General features: G+C 38.9%; 1 pseudogene; it reads left to right on the top strand.

Moving 5' to 3' along the window:
• The first annotated feature begins 470 nt into the window (after nt 1-470).
• On the top strand, nt 471-1,876 carry LOC131821003 (tubulin alpha-1D chain-like; annotated as a pseudogene).
• Nucleotides 1,877-5,008: the final 3,132 nt, after the last annotated feature.

The raw sequence follows: 5,008 nt of genomic DNA, 5'->3' as shown, positions 1-5,008 counted from the left end.
AAGCTAGAAAAAATGGATAAATTCCTAGAAACATATAACCTTCCAAAACTGAATCAGGAAGCAATAGAAAATTGGAACAGACCAATAACTAACAATGAAATTGTATCTGTAATCAAAAAATTCTCAATAAACAAAATTCCAGGACCAGATAACTTCAGAAGTGAATTCTACCAAACATTTAAAGAAGAGTTGATGTTTATTCTTCTTAAACTATTCCCAAAAAATGGAAGGAAAATTTCCAAATTCAATCTATGAAACCAGCATTACCCTAATATGAAAATCAGATAAAGACACTACAAAAAAAAATCTACCAGTTGATATGCCTGATGAACATAGATGCAGAAATCCTCAACAAAATATCAACAGATCAAGACAGGTTCTCTTACATTGACCACCTAAGAATCATGCTGTAAGAAGTAACCTCTCTTCTTCCTCTACAACATCTGCTCCGCAGCTGCAAATTAGCAACCATGTGTGAATGCATCTTCATCCATGTTGGCTAGGCTGGTATCCAGATTGGCAATGCCTTCTGGGAGCTCAGTTGCCTGGAATATAGTATCCAGCCTGATGGCCAGATGCCAAGTGACAAGTCCTTTGGAGGAGAAGATGACTCCTTCCACATCTTCCTCAGTGAGACGGGTCCTGGCAAGCAGTGTTTGTAGGGCACTAGGCCCAGGGCAGTGTTTATAGAACTAGAAGACACAGTCATTGATCAAGTTCACACTGGCACCTACTGCCAGCTTTTCCACCCTGAGCATCTCATCATAGGCAAGGAAGATGCTGCCAATAATTATGCCCAAGGGCATTACACCATTAGCAAGGAGATCACTGACCTTGTCTTAGATCGAATTCAGTAACTGGTCAACCAGTGCACAGGTCTTCAGGGCTTCTTGGTTTTCCACAACTTTGGAGGGGTTCCAGGTTCACTTCCCTGCTGATGAAACACCTCTGTCAATTACAACAAGAAGTCCAAGCTAGAATTCTCCATTTACCCAGCCCCCCAGGTTTCTGCAGCTGTAGTTAAGCCCTACAACTCCATCCTCACTACTCACACCAGATGAATGTATCTGGAGAACTCTGACTCTGCTTTCACAGTACAAAACACAGCGATCTATGACATTTGTCATAGAACCATGGTATTGAATTCCCAATCTACACTAACCTAAATAGGTTGATGTATCAGATGGTGTCCTCCATCATTGCTTTCCTCAGATTTGGTGGAGCCTTGAATGTTGATCTGACATAATTCCAGACAAATAGGTGCCCTATCTCCCATGTCCACTTCCCTCTGGCCACATATGCCCCTGTCATCTCTGTTGAGAAAACCTACCATGAATAACTTTCTGTAGCACACATCACCAATGCATGCTTTGAGGCAGCCAACCAGACGGTGAAATATGACCCCCACCATGGTAAATGGATGGCTTACTGCCTGTTGAACCATGGTGATGTGGTTCCCAAAGATGTCAATGCTTGCATTGCTATGATCAAGACCAAGCATACCATCCAGTTTGTGGACCAGTACCCCACTGACTTCAAAGCCTCCCAGTATGGAGCGGGAGACCTAGTCAAAGTACAGAGAGCTGTGTGCATTCTGAGCAATACCACAACCATTGCTGAGTCCTAGGCCCACCTGGATGACAAGTTTGACTTGATGTATGCCAAGTGTGCCTTTGGTCACTAGTATGTGGGTGAAGGCATGGAAGAAGAGTTTTCTGAGGCCCATGAGGACATGGCTGCTCTTGAGAAGGATTATGAGGAGGCTGGTGTGGATATTGTTGAAGGAGAGAGTGACGAAAAGGAGGGGAATAATAAAGTTGAAAGTGTCACAAAGGTATTGCTTGTACAAGGAAGCTTATTCTGTTTTGAACACTGAGAAGTTGCGCTTTGATCAGTTGATTTGTATACGGTGGTGTATAGTCTCATATACATTTACTGACCTATGCTTTAAAATACAATATTTTGTTATAGCCTGAAGCTATCTACTTCTCTGGAGGGTGTGAATAAATTATTCTCTGTCTTAAGAATATATATATTAGCAAATCAAATCCAACAGTACATTTAAAAAAATCATTCACCATGATAAATGGAATTTATTCCTGGGATGCAAGTGTGGTTCAGTATTCACAAAACAAACAATGTGATACATCATACTAAAAAGAGAAAGGATAAAAATCACATGACCATCTTAATAAAAGAAGGAATATTTAACAAAGTATAATATCCATTGATGATAAAATCCCTCAACAAAGCAGGTTAAGAGGGAATATCACTCAACATAATGAAGGCTATATATAAAAAACCCACAATGAACATCATCCTCAATGGTGAAAAACTGAGAGATTTTTCTCTAAGATCAGAAAAAAAGATGCCCACTCTAGCCACTTTTATTCACACAGTACGGGAATTACTAGACACAGCAACCAAACAACAAAAAAAAGAAATAAAAAGCATATCATTGGTAACTTTCACTATTTGTAGTCACTATTTGCAGATGACATTGTACTACACATAGAAAACCCTAAGACTCCACAAGAAAAATTATCATAACTGATAAATGAACTGAGCAAAGTCACAAAATACAAAATTAATATACAGAAACCTTTTACATTTCTATACACTAATAATGAAATACCAGAAAGAGAACCAAAGATTACAGTTCCATTGACAACTAAACCACAAAGAAAAAAAATACCTAGGAATAATCTTAACCAAGTAAAGTACTCTGAAAACTATAAAATATTGATGAAAGATCTTGAAGATAACATGAACAAATGGAAAGATATTCCATGCTTGTGGATTGGAAGAACAAATGTTGTTAAAATATCCATGTTGCCAAAGCAATCTACATATTAAAACAATGCTTATCAAAATACCAATAACATTTTTCACAGAACTAAAGCAATAAATTCTAAAATTTCTATGGACTCACTAAGGGCCCCAAATAGTCAAAGCAATCTTGAAAAAGAAGAACAAAGCTGGTGGTATCACAATCCCAGATTTCAAGATACACTACAAAGATGTAATTATCAGAATAGTGTGGTACTGGCACAAAAACAGACATAATGGAACAGATTACAGAGCCCAGAAATAAACTCATGATTATATGGTCAATTAATCTATGACAAAGGAGAATATATAATGGAGAAAAGATAGTCTCTTCAATAAATGGTGCTGGAAACTGGATAGCTACATGCAAAAAAATTAAACTGGAGAGGCAACTGGGTGGCTCAGTCATTAAGCATCTGCCCTCAGTTCAGGTCATGATCTCAGGGTTCTGGGATCAAGCCCTGCATTGAGCTGCTGCTTGGCAGGAGGCCTGCTTCTCCATATCCCACTCCTCCTGCTTGTATTTCCTGTCTTGCTTTGTCTCTCTGTCAAATAGATAAATAAAATCTTTAAAAAAGAAAAAAAAAAGAATGAAACTGGACACTTTCTTATAGCACACACAAAAATAAATCCAAATAGAGTAAAGACTTAAATGGAGACCTAAAACTGTAAAAACTCTAGAGGAAAACTGAGGCAATAATTTCTTTGACATCAGCCATAGCAATATTTTTCTAGATAGGTTTCCTGAGGCAAGGGAAACAAAAGCAAAATGCAAGTGCTGAAACTACACCAGAGCAAAAACCTTTTGCACAGTGAAAGGAACCATTGGCAACAACACAAAGGCAACCTAACTAAATGTGAGCGGATATTTACAAATATTAGATTCAATACAGGGCTAATACCCAAAGTATATTAAGAACTTATAAAACTCAATACCCCAAATACAGATAATCCAATTAAAAATGGGCAGAGGGGGGCGCCTGGGTGGCTCAGTCTGTTAAGCCTCTGACTTTGGCTTGGGTCATGATCTCAAGGTCCTGGGATCGAGCCCCATGTCTGGCTCCCTGCTCACCGGGAAGTCTGCTTCTCCCTCTCCTTCTGCTCCTCCTCCTGCTCATTCTTTCTCTCTCTCAAATATATAAATCTTAAAAAAAAAAGAAGAAGAAGAAGAAAAATGGGCAGATGCTTTAAATAGGCATTTTTCCAAAGAAGATATGCAAATGGCCAACAGACACATAATGTTCAACATCACTAATGAAGTTCAATGTCATTAAGCTTCAGGGAAATACAAATGAAAACCACAATGAGATGTCACCTCACACCTGCCAGAATAGCTAGAAATAACAAAAGACAAGAAATAGCAAGTCTTGATGTGGATGCGGAGAAAAGGAGTCATCTTGCACTCTTCATAAGAATACAAATTGGTGGGGCGCCTGGGTGGCTCAGTGGGTTAAAGCCTCTGCCTCCTGCTCAGGTCATGATCCCAGGGTCCGGGAATCGAGCCCCGCATCAGGCTTTCTGCTCAGCAGGGAGCCTGCTTTCTCCTCTCTCTCCCTCTGCCTGCCTCTCTGCTTACTTGTGATCTCTGTCTGTCAAATAACTAAATGAAATCTTAAAAAAAAAAAAAAAAAAAGAATACAAATTGGTACAGTCACTGTGGAAAACAGTATGAAGTTTCCTCAAAAAAATTAAAAATCGAATTACCATATGATCCAATAATTTCACAACTGGGTACTTACCCAAAGGAAAAAAAGAACCACTAATTTGAAAAGATATACACACCCTTATGTTGTTGCAATGTTATTTATGATAGCCAAGATATGGAAGCAGCTCAAGCGTCCATCCATAGATGAATGGATAAAGAAGTGGTATAGATTAAATAGATGATGGGGATTAAGGAATGCGCTTGTGATGGGCACCATGTGTTTTATGGAAGTGTTGAATCACTATATTGTACACCAGAAACTAATATAACACTGTACATTAACTAATTGAAGTTAAAATAAAAACTTAAAAGGGTCTTCTGGGTGGCTCAGTCAGTTAAGCATGTGACTCAATTTAGACTCAGGTCATAATCTCAGGGTCATGAGATGAGCCCTGAATTGAGTTCTGCACTCAGTGAAAAGTCTGCTTAAGATTCTCTCTTTCTCTCCCTCTGTCCCTCCCCATGCTTATACAC

This window comes from Mustela lutreola, chromosome X (assembly GCF_030435805.1).
Source record: "Mustela lutreola isolate mMusLut2 chromosome X, mMusLut2.pri, whole genome shotgun sequence".
In the NCBI taxonomy this organism is placed as follows: domain Eukaryota; kingdom Metazoa; phylum Chordata; class Mammalia; order Carnivora; family Mustelidae; genus Mustela; species Mustela lutreola.
This window is presented reverse-complemented; position numbering and strand designations above follow the sequence as displayed.